Source organism: Excalfactoria chinensis, chromosome 2, assembly GCF_039878825.1.
Source record: "Excalfactoria chinensis isolate bCotChi1 chromosome 2, bCotChi1.hap2, whole genome shotgun sequence".
NCBI lineage: Eukaryota > Metazoa > Chordata > Aves > Galliformes > Phasianidae > Excalfactoria > Excalfactoria chinensis.
Window position 1 is genome coordinate 124,514,511 of NC_092826.1, and position 23,028 is coordinate 124,537,538.

The 23,028-nt window shown below is 39.7% G+C and overlaps 1 protein-coding gene across 1 annotated transcript in view; it reads right to left on the reverse strand.

Moving 5' to 3' along the window:
• Positions 1-23,028, reverse strand: part of NEBL (nebulette) — a 231,978-nt gene that overhangs the window by 127,533 nt on the left and 81,417 nt on the right. The gene's annotated exons all lie outside the window — the stretch shown is intronic.

The following is a 23,028-nucleotide window of genomic DNA, read 5'->3' on the forward strand; positions in this document are numbered from 1 at the left end:
TTAATCGAGTAATCACATGTTATCCTTTGACAGGTCCCCTTCTTTATTCTGTCCACAGCAGAGATCATTCTATACATGGTCATACTATTTTTTGTACCTGAGCAATCAAATCCTACTGTCAATGTAGGGATATTACTTTCCTCAGGAGTTTTTCTACATCTTTCATCAGTCATTAACCTTCTTATCATATCTTGGAAAGTAGGAATGACATTATCTGCACTTCACCTACAACCACAATAGTCTCAGGGTATCCAATTTCAGAATCCTAAAACTTGAGTAAGTTCAAGTCAAAGACTTTAGTTACATGTATGAATATCCAGCATTTCTGCAAATCAGACCTAGACATCTCAATTTCAATGTGAAGAAACAAGATAAAATATGAAAAATCTTGAAGCACCGTTGAGACACAAGGAAAAAAATAAACAAATAAATAAATACATAGAAAAGAGTTGAAACACCTTTCTCTCCATGGCTGAATTCAACTACTTTATCCATAACCATTTCCTTTGCTTCCTATTCCCCCTGCTTTATTTGTTGCAGACAAATTTGGCAACACTCAGTGAGCTGTTCCATGAAAAGCAGTGTTCTCTATGCAACTGATACCCAGAATACCTGCTGCTTGTGCACCAAACTTTTTGTTCAAGGTTGGCTTCATCTTATTTGACCAACTAGCATTTAAGATTATGATGGTGATACACAGGGAAAAAATACTCCTAGATCACAAAAGTAAAGTCTCACAAAGCTACATAGTACAATTTGTCCTGCCCATCCTAACTCTAGATGGGCATTTTAGCAACCTTTGTATTTTCTCTAAATGCAGTTTTAATGTATATAATTTTCATTAGGAAACATTCTAGCATGGCATTCTTGAGAGTCAAGCTTATACAAAGGCCTATCACACACAAACCCACACAGCATTGTATTAAATGATCACAGCAACAATGGAACATTTCTCCTGTGTTCTACCTCCACAGCATGGGAGTCCAACCTTTTGGCTTGCCTAGGCTGCATGAAGAGGGATTGTTATGAGCCACATATAAAATATGTGGCATAGATGATGTACATAAGTAACAAAATGTTTTTTAAACATATTTCTAGTAAAACACTTTTTAAAAAGCAACAAAAACATAAAACACAACTGAATTTTTTAGTTGAATACATGACTGCACAGATACACACTCCATTTGAAAATTCACAGGTAATGTAGTTACACATTGACTGAAAATGGATTTGCAAATGTATCAAGAAATTGATTTTTTCAGCAATCTAGAAACCTGTGCTCAAATTCCTTAGTCAAAACACCAAGCAGAGCTGCATATGTTTCACTCTTCACAGGACTCTGTCTAGCCAATGTATCAACGTGCATAAAATCATGCACCGTAACGGGAGCCATCAAGCCCTGTACCCTGCCTGCAGGCCAACTCTAGCCTGGCAGTGCCAATTATGCACGATGAGTGGCTGCAGACCATGGCTGAGCTTCCAGGGCCAGGCTGGGTTGCTCAGAGGGCAGAGCCACCACCATAACAGCGCAGGGCAGCAATGGCTGCAGGGCGGGCCAGGCCCGATGGTTGGACATGCCAGTACTACAGCTGGCTGAAATTCATACACACATCACACACAAAAGGCTTTATTCCATCTCAGAAATCTTTGACTGGTCAGCCCTAAACACTAAGACAACAAAGGAGTTCAAGAAAAAAAAAGTTAACTAAGGGAATAAAAGTCTGTCCTAGTGTCAGTCTTGGAAAAAGTTGAACATTCTGTATAAAAATTCCAGTTAAGACCTGAGACAGACCACTGACATGGAAATGTTCAGTCTTATTGCTTAAAGTTCAGCAGAATTATAAGCAACTGAAAACAACATCCTACAATGGGAAATGGGCTCAGCCTTGTCTGGAAGGGAGACTACCTACTGTACAAAAGGGCATTTCCTGTTATTTGTTCTCAATGTACTGGCCTTTAATTTCAAAGGACCTTTATTCATCTTGTAAAGGAACACCAAAAGAAAACTGGGAGGGAATTAGGTAGATTTAACTTCAACTTAATTTAGTTCTCTGTATTAAAAGGTTTCATTTCTTAATGAATCGCTCCATAGGTGTAAGGTTAAATATATCCTTCAGAAACAGCTACTCTGAAATCATTAAAAATGTAAATTATTTAAGATGTTGGCAGAGTTAATATACACATCATTCTAGCTTCAAAATGTGGTACTGAGTTACAAAAGTTTCTGAGAAACATAATGGTTCATTAACACCAGAGTTCAGTGAAATATAATTACTAAAACTAGTGGTTGCTGTAAATTCAAAAGAGCAAAACCTCTTTAAGTTTCCAGAAAATATAAAATAATAAAATGTCATTCATCACTTAGAACTTGGATCCAGAAATTCCTAATCAGTATCAAAAGTAGATACAGATGAAGAGGGGAAAAAACAACTGCTGACTGACTTCAAATTTTAGATAATTTTTAAAATATTAGTTTTAATAAAGAAAAAATAGGTGCACCTAAAAAATAGGTCTTTGTTACCCTAAAATCAGGAGCTAAAATGCAGCTTACTTGCTCTAAGCCCTTTTTAAGTAGAAAGGAATATCCTGTATAAGAGCTGTAAATATTGCTATAATTAGTGATTTCTGTAATTGGAACTGTTGAAATGAAGTTTTGAAATGGACATGTCTGTAATCTCTAATGATAGTATCATAAATCCAGCCATTTCCTACTAAGCTGCATTTTAGCAACTCTTTACCAAACTCCCAGCCAGTGGTTTTCTAATGCCTCCCTCATGGCTCCAAAACTTAGTGCCGTCTAACAAATGCAGAGTACCTTCAGCAGTGAGTGCCCTGAAAAATTGATCCTTTGAGAAACTATGTGTGGCATAAACATTAGAAATAAAACAGTAATAAATCACCATGAATGAAAAGGTTTAAAGTGAAAATACTTCATGAGAAATAACTCTGCACAGACCCACAGTGAAAGGACTAAGCGATCCAGCAGATCTTTAACAAATCTTACTTAAATCCATGACACTGGGAAGATATCTTTGAAAGGCTCAAAGATGGGACTGTATGTAAGTCCATTTATGAAGTCAGAATGAAGCAGCCAAGGACACAGGGTTTGCCTTCTTACTTTGCACATAAAATCTCATGTTGGTGAAAGTGCTACTCCCTATTTTGCAGATATGCTTGGTATTTGGCAGCAAAGTCACCTGTTAAAAAAACAAGATTATTTTTCCTTGGGAAATTTACATAGAAAATATAAATGAAGCCTCAAAGATTGTCCCAGTCTTGAATGAAGGAAGAGGAAGAATATAGGTTAGGGAGGCAGAGGGCCCTTTTTGGGGGATGGCTCCTCCATGCCATTTTGCTTGCCAGAGAGATAGGCTGCCCATTGGGCACAAGGACTGCCTTCCACCTCCCCCACACCACAGCTTGTTCTCCAGCCTCCTCATCCTATGCTGAATACCACTCCCATCATCACAGTCACCATCAGAGTCTTCCCAATGCCACAGTGAGCCCTATTAAAGCACCTGCATCTGGCCCAGCTCACAGAGCTACCAGATCTCTCACAATATCCAACCATGCTTGGAATCAAGAGAACCTGGAGTGACAGTTGCCCACTTTTATGAGGGAAGGAAGAGACTGGGTTTGCAGAACCAAAGAGGCATACAAGGCACACGGAGGAGAATAAGTGAAGGAGGACAAGTTCTCACAATCTTTGAGCAATGGCTGGCGCTGCGACCATGGCTGTGGGGCCCGTGGAGGTAGATCCACCTTCAACATAGTTGGCATGGCAGGACACCATTATGCCAGGGCTCCCATCAGTACAGTCACAGCAGTGCTGTCAAAGATCCAGGTGTCCAGCTCCCTATTCATTGTGCAGCCTTAGGGCTATAATTAGCTGTGAGGCCATCCATTAGCTTCTAGCAGGCTTACCTGCAGGATGGCTTCCAGTTCCATCCCCAGTTCTCACCTCTCTAGAAGAGGTGGCATCTCTTCTGCATGGATTCCCAAGTAAGTGTGCAAATGTGGACTTCTTTTTCTTTTGAACACTGCACTGGGGCAAGAGGCGGCTCCCCTCAGAGAGCTAGTATGGACAGTGAGTTCTGGAGGTAGGGGAGTTGCCTCAGCCTGAGGATGAGAAGGCTACTCAGTGGGTGCTTGAAGACAGAGTCAGATTCCCTGTGGTAGTGCACAAAGAACAGTTGCAGATCAATGAAAAAGTTAGAAAGAGCTGTTCCTTCGGAGAAGACACAAAAACAGTGGACAGAGCTCATATAATATGCAGATCGTGAACATGAATCCAGAAGAGAGTAGCGTAAGGCCCAGGTGAGTCCATCAAACATAGGAAGGTGTGTGGCCAAGGCACACCAGTTATCCGGAGAATGGCAAGTGGCCCAGCTACATCTGTCCATCAGAGGACATGAAGCCCATAGATGTGAATCCACCATGAGATGAAGAACTGATGGAAGTGGATCTACCTGTGATAGACATGAATTGACAATTCCCCCAGCATACTCTGGCTCTCTGTCACAACATCAGGGCAATAGCACCAGTGTCTACATCTGCACCCTATCTGCATCATAGCCTCTGCCCTCACCATTAACTTGGACACAGTCCAAGCAGTCACAACACCTAGCCTGATTGAGCTAAGGAAGCATTTGGACAACACTCTCAGAAATAAGGCTGGGATTTTGGGTGGTTCTGTGCAGAGACAAAAATTGACTATTTTTGTGGGTCCCTTCCAACTCAGCATATTCTATGGTTCTATGATTATTCTCTTGTGCTTCTCGGCACCTACCCTTAGTCCAGAATCATTTACAATAACGGAAGCACATATCTACTCCAAAACCACTACACAAACAAAAAAGACAGAGTAGGAATTCAGTATGGTGGATCCTCATGCTCTCACCATCACTGGAACTGTCACTAATGCAGATCTCAGAAACTTTTTCAATCCATCTGTACATCAAAAGATTATTCAGTCACTCCAAGCAAATATTAAATCCCAAGAAGCCTAGGCAATGTCTGAGTTGCTTTCCTCTACAGATAGTTCCTCACAAGCTTGTATGCATCAGTTAGCTACATGGATAATCTGCTCCAAAACTACTGCACAGCCCCCAGAATGGCATCACCACACCTGAAGTGGGGCAAGGAAGGAGCCAAGACGTAACACAGGCTGGAATGGAGGATGGGTCTCATACCCCAAGTTCTCCCAAGAGGAACATTCACAGTCGTCTGTCTCTACCATACCCCAGCTATTTATGCATTTGTTTAGGTGTGTTGCGTTTGAGGCTTGCCCAGAGCCATCTGCTCCTTCTGTGCCCAGCACACAGAAGTACTTCCCAAAGGTCACCATCTGCTGTGCGCTGGTGTTTGCAGACAGGCAGGAAACACTCTCAACTGTACAGGACCTGGATACACATATTGACAAGAATACCTTTGTCTGGATGTGCTTCTTCCATACAACACCTAAGTTTCTGTTTTTACCTTGATTAATCTTGCTTCCTACAAACTTAATGGCAAGACAGAGAAAATAAATCAGGCTTTATGATCATGACCAGAAAACATTTACAGGTAAACCAAATGTAAAGAGCGTTTCCCAGCTGTCTCAGTGAGACTTTCTTTTAGTTGACTAATCTCTCTTCAGAATGATCTGTAACATTATCTTGCCTGACAAAGATAGGTTTCAGTGTTCACATCTCCTGTCTTCTAACACTGTCCATAGTTCTAAATCCATTCACCTCATGCTAACATCAGGGGAACATTTAAGTCCTCTATAAGACCTCAACATCTGGTACTCAGCCTGCCTGAGAACTGATCCTTCTCATGGCAGTAAAACATTGGTATCTGGTTAGAGTGATTGTCCACTGCAAATCTAGCAGCTGGAAAGCAGGAAGTGGGAATTACCCACAGAGCAGGCTAAGTTGTCCTTAATGTTTTTATATGAACTGGAAACTAAGGTCAAGTATTTCTTACATCAGTCAAGGGGCCACAAGCACAAAAAGGCCACCAATGACTGCTGTTGGAAGGAGGGATTACAGAGTGAAGGACTTCATCCCCCCAGTCCTTTAGTTTTACTGTCCTTAGTCAGTTAGAGGAATCTGTGTTAAAAAATGAGAAAAGCTGTAAGTAAAACAAAACAAAAAAATTCTCAATTGTTCCCAAGAGTCGTTAGAATGCACACACACATTTTAGAAATTTTCCTTTGAATACAGTTAGAAAAGCAGCTTTCACAACTCACAGCTTTGAAATGTTTGCTGTAATAGTTGAAACTTCTTGTGAGAAAAAGGTTTATCGGCCAACGTTATATTAAATCTGAAACAGCTAGCACAACAACACTACAGAAAGCATTTGCAGTCATACAGAGTGAGGAAGGTTCAAGTGCCATTGCTAGCATTAAATGTGTATCTTTCTATGGACACCATTCAAAATCTGGGTAAGTCCTTCAGTGGTGTCCCATAGGGTATGCCTGAGCATGTCTCCAGCTGCTTGTAAATCTCTCTACTATACTTCACCAAGGACCTTCACAGTGCACCAGGGAGCTACATCTAACAAGTATCTTGGACTCGATGTCAGTACATTTAAAACATTGGATGGGAGTAAATTAAAATGTATAAATAGCAACTCTGCAGATAATGTCTCTGTAATGTGGTCTCTTTATGCTTCAGACAGTGAGACTGGCTCACAGTAAAAGCAAAGGCAGAAGAGTTCCAGACTGAGATGTGTGGAGACAGGAAATTGAAGGCAGCGAGAGATCAGCAATTTCAGAATGAGAAAAAGATTGAGCCCACAGTTTGGATATATTGTAACAGCATGCGAACAGTAGCTGGGATCCAAGTCAAATTACCACTGACAAGAGGGCAGTCTGAGACTGCTTCTGCAGACTTACATCCAAACAAGTCACTTATGTTCTACTCCATCAAGTTTTTTCCACTGAAACAGTATGGGTACTTCAACCCAAGAAATTATTTAAATGCCACTAAGTATGTTTCTGCAGTGACTTGCACCTTGTTTTGCAAATGGGCAAAGCAGAGGTCATATCCTTTCCTATTAAAATAGAGCATTAATGTTCTCCCAAGTCTGCAGACATAGAGAAAGCTGCATAAAAAACGAGCCAGTGGCAGATCAAGCTGTTTTCCACCGACTTCCATCAGCAATTATCTTCCATTCAATTTGTGAAAGAAACCTTAAATCTAGCATTTTGGAAGCAGTAAATGAATTCCATGCAGAACTACAGCTGCAGTTTCACTGCAGTGGGAGAGATGAGGTAGCAACCTTTAGGAGAGATAAATATTGTCAGATCTTCCATCCACTCCCTATCACTCCGTATATTCTGTGTTTGAACTAGTTTATCTCTAAGGAACAGAAGCCTGAGGAGGTGAAGAATTTCCTACTGTGTCACAGAGGAGGTAGTGCTGCCTTTGCTATATTTCATCACCAGGCAGAAAATGAAAGATTGATATTTAAAATCTAAATGCGACTTGATAAATTGAATCAAATTTTAATAATCTCCTCAAAAATGAAACTTGTGTACTTCTTTAAATCATGATCAGATAATAATTATAATAATCATCATCCAATTATCAGATGTAAAGGGAACAATAAAAAACATTTTCAATGCTACAAAAATAGGTGTTTTTTTTAATCCTGCAATATGCTGTTAGTAGTAGATTCTGAACTAAACTTGCTGCTTTCCTCATCAGAAAGGAGGACCTCCAGGAAAACTATGAGCTCCTGAGCAGTGTGCTCTGAAGGAAGTACACAGCAAATTGCAAGCATGTGCGAGTCTGCTTTGCTCACCCTCCAGGGTGGGCAGAAAATGCGTAACTGCTGGCTTGGTAGGGCATCAGTACCGAGACTGTAAGCCCTGCTGAGTAGCAGGATATGTTAGCTTGGGCTCAGTGCCACGCTGAGCACAGTCACACAGCCTTTAGCTGGCTCACAGTGCGAGCCTCTGCCTGCTATGTATGAGAGAGACAACCCAAAAATGCACTTCCTCAGAAAAGTCAGGCAGCCACAACCGTGACAATTCTGGGCATAATAATAATAATAATCCATCCCTCCACATGTCCGCACCCTCAAAATGAAAGAAAAAAATAATACCATCAGATAAATCTTCCAAATAATAACAGGTTGAATTTATCCAAAGGCTGTAGAAAAATTCATGCAAAGAATCAAGCCAAAACTGAGCTAAAAATATGCCATTATTTGATTGACCCCAGAAGGGACGTAAAGAAGGTTGACCGCAGAAAATTGTAATGCACACCAAGTAGGCAAGATGCAGTCATATATTACCAAAGGTAACCAAAACACACACTAACAGACAGCAGAAGCCAGCACATGACGTGAAGGAAAAGAAAAAAAAAGCCTGTAAAATTCTCAGGACCAACTGCCAAAAAGACAGGGAACATTCGCTGATGTAGCACAATCTCAGAATGGCTGAGGTTGGCAGGACCCCTCTGGGTCCATCTGTCCCAACCCCTGCTCCAGGAGGAACGCCCACAGCACCCACAGTAGGGTGCCCAGAGCCTTTGTCCCCATGGCTTCTGAGGGTCTCCAAGGAGGAGAACCCACAGCCTCTATGGGCAGCCTGTACCAGTGCTTCTTCACAGCATCACAGCACCAAAGTGCTTCCTGGCATTCAGATGAAACCTCCTATGTTCCAGTTTGTGTCCACTGCCTCATTCTAGAAAAAAAAAAAAAAAAAAAAGGCAGAAATACATCCAAATGGGGAGGACCAGAATGCAGCCCAGAACAAACTGCAAAGGAAACAGAGCTGGGAAAAAACCAACTAGATTTGAACAACAAAGATGTATGGCACATAATAGGCATTATAGAAAATTATGAAATGTAGTGCAGCAATACCTCCTGGCCTCAACTTCATAAACTCAGGGTCTCTCATGTCCGTCACTTAGAGTTAATGGATCATTTGCCTTTAGGAGCTCTTACAGAAGTCCCCTACAAATGCTTATTCTGTCCTTTCCTGGTTATATCTTGGAAATTGATGTATCAAGTGGAAGCCTGCAGTGCAACCATAGTTGCAAGATCTATAGCTGCTGTACTCACGGTGCCCCTTTTGCTACATTATGGGCATCTCATGCATGAGATGTAACTGAGCACAGAGAAGAGGCACTATATACCGTTTCAATTTAACTGTAAGCATAGTCTGAAATCATCAGAATTTTTCTCCCCTCCAAGGTACCTTTCTGCTACTCAGTAATGAAGATAAAGCCCCAAGCAACTGAAGGCACACTAATGCTTTAGGACAAAGTTTCTAAATTTCTAAAAATTAGAAGTAAAAAGCGAAACAAAATGTGACAGCTTATAAAACCAGACTTCAGTTAATGCTGCAGTTTGGCACCCACTAAGTGATTTTGGTTAAATTCAAGATAGAACATAACAGTAAACAGTTTTTTGAGGCTGTAAATTCTCAGTTTTGTTCTTTATTTTAAAGTGAAAAGAGAAAAAAAAATAAATGGAAAATTGTACACTTAAGAAAGGTAGTTTCTCACCAGAAAATACATAGCAGGCAAATCAGCCATCTCTGTTTAAATTTTCATCTATTTTCAGCTCTGAATGTCAGCTATTCTTAAGAAATACCAGCTGCAGATGCAAAAAAATACACAGAAAAACTTTTTGCCCTGAGTAACATCCCAAAAACAAACATTTGTGGAGGGAACTAAAAGACTGCAAAGGTTAATCTTCAGAGTGGTTGATTAGCTAAATAACACACAAAGAGAATTAACTTTCTCTAGATTTGAGACAGCCTCCTATAAATGCAAATCTAATATCTGCATCAGCAGAGTCTCAGATATTATGATAACAGTAAGCAGAGCAGAACTGTGAGAAACGTGGAAAAGTCATACAACATTCTAGAGCTACAGCCACATGAACTGAGATCAGAAGATGCCAAAAACAACAAGCAAAATCACTCTTGCAACCTGATTCTAATTTCCTTTTCTGCATTTGCTCTGCTGCTGGAATCATCAGGTTTCCAACACCTTTGAACTGTCTTTCACAATGAATCCTAATACATTCATTAACAATAAATAAATAATTAGACAAACATACAAAGAGATAAGATTGAAAAATAGCCTAAAAATCATCATTTTTGTTCCTCCACAGCATAAAGATATATCTAATTTCTTTTAAAATTTCACTGGCATCTTTTTCCTCTCTGCACATTTGCCCTTTCCTGGCAAGTCTGATGAGATTACCCAGCTCGTTTTGGAGAACTGTATCACTGATGCAGGCAATGTCCTGCACTCACAAGGAAGATACAGGTTCATCACCCTGCCACCACCCCATGTGTCCCCACAAACACCAGGAAGCGGACTACAGTCCTGCCACTGCTGACTGGCAAAGAAACACAGGTTGGCACAGGCTACTGTGGCTATAAGAACCACATATCAAAAACTCTTAGCCACATGCTCAAGGGAAAGCAGCACAGTGAGAGCACAACGACTTGAAGACGGTTTGAACAGAGCTGATAGTAACAGCCAAATTAGGTCACTTCATTTGTCAGTTATCTAAGGGAAAATGGACAATGAAAATACAACTAAACCTTTCTTCCCTGTCAAAAATATTTGCTGCTCAAAGTCTCACTTTTACATTCTTAAAATAAGATCAGATTATTAAAGCATTCCCTATGCAAAGAGTTCAATTTTAAGATATTCTCTAGAAACCTCAGATAAAGTTTGTTATAGTTAATAGGAAAATTCCTAGTAATTTCAGTTTATCTCTTAATATTGTCACTAATCCAGCGAGCCCCTCAGATTGTGATAACTGATAGGAACAGTAGGATCCTTGGACAAAAAGCAAATACTTCTGCTACAGACAGCTCCACGCAATCTAATCCGCCACTCTGCTCTTGCAGAGAACAGAGAGAAACGGGTGTTTTCAGAGATCTCAGCCCATCCTGAGGAAGATATTTAAAATACCTTAAAAGCACCTTCTTCTCTTACAAAGACCAGCTGCCTACTTTGGTACTTCCACTGCAAGGATCTAGGGACACATGAAATGAATTTCATTCATAGCCCCAACACCACCCCACTGCACTGTCTGCACCTCTCCCATCATGCTGTATTTTTCTGGTCTGCTTCAGAGTAAATATGTGAGCAGTTTCCTAAGGCTTCAGAATTCTAGAGCTACACGTGGATGCTGCTATGCACAACTTATCATGGTGCGCAATCAGTTTTCAGATGCAGAGACTATCAGCTGCAAACAGCATGGTATTTTTTTTAAATTGAGAGCTGAATCACCAGATTTTTCAAGCTGTGCCTGTAGAGCAATATGTAAAACCAAACTAAAATAGTGGTTATTTATGATGTGTAAAGGAACGAGAAGGGCAAGGTACCCTTTAAATGCATCCATTATTCATTCCTACTGAATACACATGACTTCTGCTTCAAACAGCGAGGGATATGTTGTGAGAGATGCCCTTCTAATAAAAACAAGGCAGGAATGTTAGTACCAGAAGGTTCCCTGCAGGCTAAAAAGTGACAGTTGGCTGGGCTAGGATCAGAGCAAAAAGCGGGGTGAAACAGCAGGGCCTGCTTGCATAAAGAAAAAAAAGCAGAAGGAAAAGGAAGGCTCCATGACATAGAGAAATGATTCCAGAAATGAAATAAAAACTTAAAATAATTATTAAAGAAAAAAAAAAAAAAAAAACAAAACAAAACACCATGGAAAGAAGAAAACCCGCTTCAGAAAAGAAAAGCCAGGCATCTCAGAGGTGCAGACAGGGCTGCATGTTGCATTTCTTATCAGAGATGTTGGCTAATAACAGTGGCAGGAGGGGAGGGAGGGAAGAGAATGAGGAAAACAGGTACAAATAATCCTGTTTCAAGTACTCAAGGAGAGGTCGAAGCCCACATTCAACCAGCGTATTATTCCCCTTTTTAATATCTCAGAGAATATCACATCCTACAGGCAAGATGCAACAGGAATTTTGGTCTCTCGTGTTCCATTCCCATGTCCAGGGAGACATATCACAAAAAAAATGACAAATACCGCTTCTGAGAGCAATACAAGCAGCTGTACAAATCAAACTGTCTGAAAAAAAGACCCATCTAAGTGCTCTGATATTCCAAACAGCATACCCCCTGCCTCCCAGGACAACAGAGACATGGACAATTAACAGCGAGATCAAATACTCATCTGCAGCCCCAGTTCCACCAAGTCCACAAGTCAAGACACAGTCTTACTGCTGTTCCTTTACTATGTGCTTCACATGTAATATTTCAGTGAATGTTTATTACTTGCAAAGACTTTTTTCCAAAGCCTACCAACTTTCATCTGCTAGAAAAATAGAAAAAGGCACAACTATTGGCAACTGCATGATGTGCTTTCCAGCATACTTAAAGAGACTGGATACAAACTTCCCAGATTCAAAGTTGCCCTTCTCCTTGATATTTTTTAGTATCTTCTACTGTAGGAGAACATGTTACCTACATTAGTAAGTTTGCTCCATTGGTATCTTGCCAACTTCAATGCATATTTGCATATTTTGAGGAATGTTAAATATTGTAAAATTAGTAGTAATATAGTACAGAAGTGTGAAGACAAATGCTATCTCTTTACGATGGAAAAGCCCCAGAAAGCAACATCTTTATCATTCAATGCAGCTACCTCTGTAAAACACATTTGAATCATGCCTTGGTTGGTTAGACAGGCTAAATAGGAACAACACAGGCAGGCTCTTTACTGGTGTTATTTACACTGATACATTGCTTTTAGACTATTTAACGATTGCAGAGTTTAAATGAACATTTAAGTTCTGCCTGTGGGAAAAATTAGTATTTCAAGAATGTTACCCAAAGTGATGGGAAGTTTGACAGGATGCCACACTGATGTCTTTTCCCTGAAAGGTCTTCAGTTGCTGAAGCAGCCTGTGGGTACTGCAATGGGCCTGCTCTCAATTTACTGCAACCAGCAGGAACATGGACCTCAAGAAATCCAGCTGCAGCTGCAGTTGGTGTTTGAAGGGGACCATTCTGCACAGCGGCTTGCAGTTACTTAGGGAGATCTCATCAACAGCAAGGCAATTGCTGAAGGAGAGCAATAGAGAAGCACAAACCTTGCCAAATGAGGATGACTGCCTCTTCTGACACTTGCACAACATACTGGAAACAGGAACATCATGTAATACCTTACGTGATGGCGAGCAAAGGAATAAAGGCACTATATGCCCAGCACAAGGCAGAAGGCTCTGAGAAGAAAGTACAGTACTGCTGTAAACACTGTCAGACCACAGAACAAGGAAGAATTGTACAAAATTTCAGTCAGAGAAGAGCAGTAAGGTTCATGAAAGGACTACAAAGCAACATTTAAGCTGAGAGGCTGGGATAGTTTAGTCTGTCAAAGAGGAGGCTGAAGAAAGACTTCATCACCCTCCAGAACTGGAAGGAAGTTGCAGAGAAGGGTGCTGGCCTCTTCTCCCAGGTGAGAAGTCATAAGGAAATGTCCATCTCCGAGCTCTGTTCATGGTACTAGGAGGCAGCATGATTTTGCTAAGATACATTATGGGGGTTTATCTGTCTTCCTTCTACAACATCTGGCACCTTAAAGTTCTAACAGTCCTGTGGAAAACTGTGATCTGATCATGCACGTTCTCCCAGGGTTTGGTTGGAATTTATGATCTTAAGTTTTTTTCCCATTTGAATGATTCTATGAAATGAACAGATACACATGAATCATATCCACAGCATCAGAGATAGCCGTTACACTAAGCAGCATCACATTTATAACACATTTATTTCCTCGTCTCTTACACTATTCTCCTGTCTCCTGCAGATAGACTATAAGCTCTTTTCAGACACATCCTGTTTTTCAGCCTGAATTCACCCATCTCCTAGCAGAACAGCAGCCAGGACAGGAGAAGGTGGCACTGGAGTAACCTCGGTACCACTGAGAGCTGACAAATTTGCAGTTGTTCTCTCTGCTGGAATTCAATCAGGGTGCTAAGATTAAAACCTGTGCTCTCAGATCCACAGCCACTCAGTGTTCCTTTCAGCGTGACTCAAGGTACTTGAGGTCCACAGATCAGCAGGGTCCAGGAAATGAGCAAGAAAGGCAGAGGAAGGAAGGAGAGGCAGGGAGGAACTGGCAGCAGTGAGGTGAGGAGCTGATCCCCTCCCGGGCCCCGACCCTGTGTCAATATGGTGTGTGAGTGTTGCTTGTCTCAAATGTATCAATACTGACACAGGCATTGCCTATACCAGACTTTGAAAATGTGTGAGAACTACACATTTGAACAGCTCGTCTGTCACTGTACACATGGTGCAGCTCAGATCAGCATACGGCACTGGCATGGAGATAGAAGCAGATACTCAGTTTCTACTGGCAAAAAAATATATTTTTGGTTAGCTTAATCTAACTCTCACTGCTCAGAGCAAAGTGTACGCTGTGTGTGCCCTGTTGTACCATCATGTTTGTGATTATGTCAGTTCCAGCTCACACTGTCATACCCCTGACAACAGTTTCAGTTCTGATTTGGCCCTCAAATCAACAAGGCATTGGATGGAGAGCTGTAGATTGCTGCCTCCATAAAGCACTACTCTTCAAGGTGCATGGCTTTGTGCTTGTTTGCTGCATAGCACAAACAGCCCCAGAAATGCAGAGAGCTCTTTACAGGATCCAGTCAGGCTGGCCCTGCTGATTCTGCTGAGAAGGGACCCTCCTCATCCCACTCCTGCAGGGCAACAGGACTCAGAGGGCAGTGGAGGCAGCAGTGGGTCAAGGCCAGGCCCCAGAGAGAGAATGATATAAGAAGGAGAGAAGGAAGAACAGAAGGGAAAAGGCTTAAAGGATGCAGGATAGGGTCTCCTACAGATCCTGGACCAGTCTCAATAATTTCTTCAAGAAAAATGGAGGGGGAAATATATTTGGCATTACTAAAACACCAGGTGGCTTCACTGTTTGGCAACCATCTGGTCTCAGTTTTCTTTTTGTTAATAGCACCAGCATCAAATGAGACAGAAATAGGAAATGTTAACTATTAAAATATACACAAGTAGACAAATAAAAGCTACCATAAAGCAAAGGGAATCCAGCAAATACACTGTAATAATAAATGCACAGCAACTTATAAAACAGCATTGTTGTTTTTTTTTATAGCAAGGCCATCCTACAATATAACTGTATAACAAGTTAATTGAATGATTGTAATATTGCACATTAATTATGATATTTTTGCTAATGATTTATAACAGTACTCTCCTCCGGCTCCTGGACAAACCTCTTACACACAGACACACACCGTACAGTAACAGAGCTGCAGAAACAGCCAGAAATGTTCAGATTCCAAACAAGGTAATTCAAGCCAGAAGAGAAAGACTAGAGGAATGGGGGAGACAGCAGTGGGGCCAGAGCTGCAGGTGAGTACAAAGGACTAAACCAAAGACCATCATTTATTGATCTGACATTTAAAATTAAATTAAAAAGAAACCATATTTGTATTTCACATGGAATTTTTTTGTCAAAGATAGTGATAACTGCACGAACTACTTAAGCACTCTCTGAAGTCTCATTGCTTCAAGATGGTTTTTATAGTCCCAACCTAGAATCAGTTATTACTTTAAAATATGAAACGCATGCTAGGCTAATTTTTCAGATTGGAGAGACCTTTATCCATCCGCGTGAAAAAACTCTTGTTTGCACATATGCAGTAGGCAATTATGTGACACACTGGTTTTGCACATTACTAATCTACACCCACAACAGATCTAATTACAATTTTTCAGGCAGAGTTTAAAGACCTTGTTTCAAAGTGTTGATCTTTACTTTAGAAATGATATAAATTACCAAGGAGAAACAGAAAAATAACAACACTAGAAAGCAAATCTAACTAGAAAATTGAGACAGAGAAGCTGTTCAGCAACCAGGGACCCTTATGGCCTCTGCCACTTGATTTCATGGTCTTATTCCAGCTGTCAGAAAAAAACAATAGATGAAAACATGGTGAGAAGATTGAATATTCTACCAAAATACAACTACGTTCCATAAATGCCAACATGTATAAAGTAATCATTGCCATAAAAGAATAGCACCTATTTATCATGTTATACATACTGAAACTTGTCATCACAATCACATTGTGTGCTAAGGAGATTAAACACAGCTCTCTTGTGAGATAATTCTTGACCAGTAACAGACTTTTTTTCTTTTGATTAACTTCTTTTCACCAGCACTGTGTCTGGGGAACTTTGCTCCTTTCCACCTGCCTGCTAAGTTTCTGACAAATACTGCATCCACTGAAATTACTGATTATTGGAAGGTGCCAACTAAGACTGCCATTACTTAAACAAGAGGAATCCTGCTAAACACAGACTGAAAGCACCAAACACACAAACTAAGTATGGAGAGAGCACTCCTGAGAAACATTAGGAAACCCCCAAAATGCAGCAGTGCTGCCACAGGGCCACGTCCCCATGGCATTTGAGGGGTATTCAGTTCGTCTGGTATTGAGGGCCCTGCCCTGCATTGGCATCTTTTACTGAATGCACAATGCAGTATTTGTTGGAAGACACTACCTGACTTTTTCTCTGATGCTGTGGAAAAACTGAGGTATCACTAGCTAACAAGAGACCAATAATCCATGTTTCAGGCCCCTACCACTCTCCTGAGTCAATAATTTAAAATTTAAAGCACAGAAAATACATGATTAAGCAATGAGGTAGAGAGCTCTTCAGAGAGAGTTGAGAATGACATAAGAAAACATGCTTTGTGTAGACTCTAAACTTTAATAGTTCAAACTTCCTTTCCATATCTGTTACTCTTTAACAGTCAATATAAAAAAAACCAAAAATCCAGTTACACAAAAGAAAAAAAAAAAAAAATAGGCACATACCTGTGGTGACTGTTGGCAAATACTTGACAAGTTAGAATTAAAAGGCCATATCTAAATTGTATTTTGGCAAGGATAAAAAGTTATCCAAGTAAAATGGAAATAATCAATACACATCAAAGGCAGACTGTTTGCTAAAACTCCCTATCATGCACATTCAATCTCCTAGAATTTTTTGCTTATGCTGTCTTTGATGTGAAAACTATTAAGACTGTGTATGAAATTCAAGACTATGCAGTATTTTCAGACTGGGGGCAAGTCATTCTCTAGAAGTTACTCAAGTCTACGATTATTTAATATGGTAAGAGTAGTATATGAAGAAATACTGGGGTTACTGCAAACCTATTTGTTGTTGAGATGCTGAGCATTGATACTGCGTTTTGGCTTGGGACATCTGTACTGAACCATCTGAAATTTTTGCCTTTTTAAGTTTTGGTGAGTACTTATATCACAGTTCATTGCAACCATCTACGGTGTTCTCTGCATCTTTCAGAGTAAAATGTTTAAGTTCAATTTTTCTTAGATTGATCTATAAATCAACACAAAGCTTGCAATTTTGACCGGGAAGTAAGGAAATCAGTTTAGCAAGTACAGTAGTTATTAAATGTGATATATAATAGTGAATGTCCACATAAACCATTGCAGATGTCACAAACTACACTGTGTAACCAGCTTGGCAACACGACACTTTTGTGCAACATTTCCCACACTTAAACCTTGAACTACGAAAGAAACAAATTCAAGAAAACTATCTGAACCGGTGGAAGGAAAACCCAAACCGATAATGCTCTGCTTTTATTTTGAATGAGTAGGTAATGATTGAGTGTATCTTGTACTTCAGAGTTCCGCACGTCCTCCTCTACTAATTAAATTCAGACACTGACCAGTGACACACTTCAGTTTGACCTCAGCCACCTACTGCTCTGGAAAGAATGTTCAGAAGAAAGGTCAAACAAATTCCAACTTACTTTTAACTACAGCCTGAAATCTCCTGCACACTTCATACCATATCTTGCTTCTTCAAATACCAAAAAAGTTTCAGCAGAAAGAGAAAAACTCCTTCTTTCCCATGAACCTCTTCACCTCTTCATGATTTCTTCAACTTACACTACAATTCTGTGATTCTGGTAATTACATAACTCACAGCCAAAAAAGATTCAGTGAGCAAAACAGGACATGACTGCTTCTCCTCAAGAAAATGCAGCTACCAAGAGTGGTATATATTAACTACACCAAAGGATACAGAGCCCTTAAAGTGAGCATTGATTTCATTGAGAATTCCATAACTAAATCCACATAAATCTGGAGTTTAGGTCAGCCCATTCCTTTTACCATAGCACAAAGGAAATACCAGGTGCAAATCTATCTGATTCAGCTAGAATTTCTGCCAGAAATTTTCAAGGCAGTGTACACAACTACAGATACTCAACCACATTTTGAATGAATGCAGTGTATGCCTCTCACATGCATGTGTTGCTCTGCCAGTCAATGCAGCGCTGACGGTGCCACAGTCCCAACATTACACCTCCTGTTTCCAGGACAGTGCTGCCGGATGTACAATCTCCATCCATCCTGGGATGCAAGGGGTCTGTAGATGAGGCTAAGGAAGGTTTCTGAGCCCCTGCTAGGCTATCACTCATGTGGTCAGCTGACCCTAATCATGAAGAGAGCAGAACACAAGAGCAAGCTTTGTTCAGAAATACCTTTTCACAACACATTCTGAAATATCATCTATTAATTCTTCTTTCTTCACTGAAAATAATACAGACACACTGTAAAACCCACACTTAAGAATCATACAATTACTTGTGATTAACTTGCACATTCATAAATCCTAAGTGTACAGGTTAGAAATGCACATGTAATGCTCACACTGCAGAGAGCACTGATTATAGCATTAATTATGACTACAGAAGATATTCACCACCTGAAAACAAATGTTGTATCACTGCATAAAAAGCCAGAAACTCTATTAGCCATATTTAACATAAATTAGACCATAGAAGCCTGAGGAAATGAATGGAAAATGCAAGGTGGATTTACTCTCATTTCAGCTACTTTTACAGTTCCTATCATATTAGCATGAAAACATTACAGAATAATTATAACAGGAATCAGACATGTTCTGAAAAGGTCTGCTAGCCATAATCCTTCAAAGCACCTTTTTGGGGGGTTAAATGTTTAAACTTCTTTCTTCCTAACCTCTTCTTTCTTTGGCTCTCCTTTGCTTTCTCTTCTCTTTTCATCTCCCTGCCCCAAAACAGCCCTCAGTGGAGATGGAGCCCTTTTCTTTACACTCATAATCAATCCTTCCTGAGCTGGATTCCACTGCATCCTGACATAACAATCAATTACACCCCACAAACAAGAGTATCCAGAAAGAAGTAAAAAAAAAAAAGGGTCCAACATCAGGTTTTCCTTATGTTTTCCTTATTCATTTTACAAAAAGAAAGGGAAGAAAATTTTAGGGAAGAAATAACTACAAGTTTGACTGCTACCTGAATGTACCATTTGAGTGCACACACAGCTCTTTGTAGAAGAGATCAGAGAAGTTAAGAGACAGAAAAGCACAATATGGGGGGAAATATGAAAAATGGTACAGATTATTAATAGAGGGCTGTAGGAACAAAAGGAAACTAACTGAAAAAATGAACAGAATGGCAAGACAAAAAAAAAAAAATAGGAAATAAATAACAGATGGAATACATTTAGGATCTTCAGGAATACTGGCCTCATTTATGAATATCTTCTTCCTTGTCTAATTCACATTTTGGGCTTCCATTCAGTGAACTGAATTTTTTCCCCGCAGATTGCAGGAGAGAGAAAATGAGGTAATATTAAGAGTGATGTTAACACTGTGTTTTAATGAAGAAAGTAAGATCCAAAAACTGCGGATTCTCCTATTCCTATGAAAATGAAAGTGCTAATATGTCATTTTCTGGTAAAAACTGCTCTCCTTATATAGCTTGGTAGTGACAGAATACAACGGAAGTCAGACAAACGTGTTTATAATCTCAATTGGATGACAGCATCAATGGTTTCACCCTTCTTCCTACTCCTAAAGAAAAAGCATCGGTGTGATATTTCATAACTGTAAGACATTTTTGCACACATTTATTTTGTTATATCCTGAAACACAGGAGGTCAGTACTGCACTAGCTTAGGAGTTTTCTAACATCAGCTGCCACAGAATCAAAAGTTTTCTTGTTTTCAAGCATATGGCTTCATACATTTCCCAGGAGGGAAGAGGGCAGCAGTTAACCCTCTTTCTTGTTCTTCATTTTCTATTTTATGACTGAAACCAGTTTATAAATAAATAAATAAATAAATAAATAAATAAATAGTTGCTATAGTCTGAACTTTCGTTTTTTCCCTTTTTTTCCTTATTAATACTATATATCTGTAAGCCTTACAGTTTTGAGGGCCACTGTGCTGAATCCACACAATTCAGATGCTTTAATCTATTCTTTTAATGAAGGACAGATTCTAATCTAGTCCCCTGCTTCAGTTTATATTTTAAAAATGACAAGACAAATATTTATGGCACATATTATTTATTTACATGCAATTGTACTCTAATCATTTTGCCCCAATTTCTGTTTTTAGTTCCTCCTTTTAACCTACAAAAAGCCACTATCCTACAGTAAGTGTTCATCATATTTAAAAAGAACAGATCAACAAGGGAGAATTTTTTTACATGACACTCTCAGTGAACTCCAGCAAGCCACCTCCTCACACTCCTGATGGGTTTGATGCACTCACCATTTGTGTACCTTGAACAGCGCTAACAGGAAACGCAATACAAAACTTATATATAGGCATATATCTATCAAAATCAGGACTACAAGGTTACTATCCAATCACAAAGAACTCTTTAAAAAATTCAAAAATAAACCTTTACGAAGCACAATTTGAGCAATGTTCCTTCAAACTAAAAATAAACCCCAAAAAATTTACATAAACTGTAGCAGAAAAAAAATATACACCTGCACTGTAAGTCCTAGGAGAGTCTGTATTCTATTTTAGCTTACACTGCTTTATAAGATAGAAAGAAAATACAATTTTTTCTGCTATTTAAACAAAAATATGTTTCAAATTGAAATTGAACATTGAACTGTCCCCAGGGAATATCTATGAAGCACAAGAAACGCTCTGCTAAAATCAACTAAACAGTATCACAAAAAGCACTATCTAGCTATGAAAGTGCTGATTGGGTATTATTCTTCTCGGGTGTTAAAAATAAGACATCTTCCCTCATTTTAGAGGTCAGAGAATTAACATGAGAAGTTCCCCAGATTACAGAGTGAGAAGAAGCACGCCCTATCACCATGCAACCTCCCCTTTTCTCTGCAGTTAACTTTTTAGTAATGGGATTGCTGTGATTCAGCTTCCCCTTAGCATTCTCTTCTTGTAAGCTGGGAAAACCCAGTCTTTTCAGTCCCTCTTCAGATGGGAAGTTCCCCAACTCTTTAATCATCATTGTGGCTGTATGGGGTCTGGCTAGGGTGGAGGGCTAGGGTGGAGTCATAGTTCTTCATAGCAGCTCATATGGTGCTAAGTTTTAGATTTTCAGCCCAAGCAATCTCATTTTAGCTACGGTTAAACAGCACTGCATGGCAGCAAGGCCTTCCTTGTTCTCATCCTGCTCCCTTCAGCAAACAGACTGCAGGATACTCAACAGGATGGGAGGGAACACAGCCAGATAAATGAACTAAAGAAGTATTCCATGCCATAAGACACCACGCTCAGAAATACAAGACGGGTGTTTAGGTAGGTTAGATATCTTTTACTCAGGAACTGGCTGAGTACCACCCATTCAAAGGAGGTGGCAAGTGACTGCATTTGTATCACTTATTTTCTTCCCTTCTTCTTCCATTTCTTCTTTGCTTATTAACCTATATTTTAATCTCAGTGAGTTTTCTTGTCCTTTTTTCTTCCTACATCCCATAGGAAATGAGGGGGACTAATATCAGTATCTGTGTGCTGCTTAGTTGCCTACCTGCACTAGCCCACAGCACTGGCCTTCTGCTGAGTATTCCTTAAGAAGCAGTCCAGCTATAGTGCAGCACTCAGCGAGGAACTCAATTTTTGCAGGGAAGTTTTTGAAATTCATTTATGCAACAGCACTACTTCTGCACAAACCAAAGCCTTCTGCATTGGCTATGGTATTATAAAACACACAAAAGAAAATCACATATAATGTCATATTAAAATAGTTAAGCTTATATTTTAGGCTGATGTCGTAACAAGAAGTCCTCCATATAGCATATCAGCATACTGTGGGCCACGCAATCTGATTCATGTTGGCCAGATCAGATTAGAGTACTCTACCATAGGGCTACAACTGAATTTGCACCTGAATCTGTGCAGCTGGAATATTTGCATTTGGAAAGAAACAGCCTGTGCTGGTGGGTGGCAGCCCTGCCCAGAGCAGGGAGTTGGAATTAAGTGTGCTTTAAGGTTTCTTCCAACTCAAGCTAATCTCTGATTCTATAACATATAAATATACATATACATGAATTTGGTATCGCTTCTTTTTTATTTTATAGAGAGATGGTTAGGAGGATAACAGAGAGCAGAAGTTATTAAGGGGGTTATTCATTTGAAGACTTCACCTACCCTAACCACCTTATTTGGGGAGGGGGGCGGGGGAGTGGAACAGAAGGGAACTAGCTATTTATGTAGCAGTTACATCAGTACTGGTTTTTACTTCATATTAACCAAATTCAGAAGCCAACTTGTATAAAAACTATGGAATGAGATCATTAAAATAAAGTTCTTAAAGGAACTGGTCTGAATTTTTGAGTTTTGAATGACAACCTTAGGGCTGAATATGCTGTTCAAAAAGTTATATGTCTGAGAAGACTAAGTCTTATGAAGTAACATAATCATTTGAGTCCCTCGGACTGATTTAAATATTTAGGTGTCCTACTTGCAATGAAAATAAATGGGGTCTAGGCACTTGGGGGAACTAACTCTTTGATTCAGAATATAAAGGAGTAAGGATAAAAGAAAACCTGAACTTATGTTTCCTTCCTCACAACTTTAAGCTTACTAAACATCATTCTTATTTAAGTAGATCTTCCTCCAGCAAAAATGACATTTGGCAGAATACAAGCAAAGAAATACAATCCTCGCTGGCTTCCTACTTTCCCCTTTTTGCATTATATACAATGAATACATTACAGCAT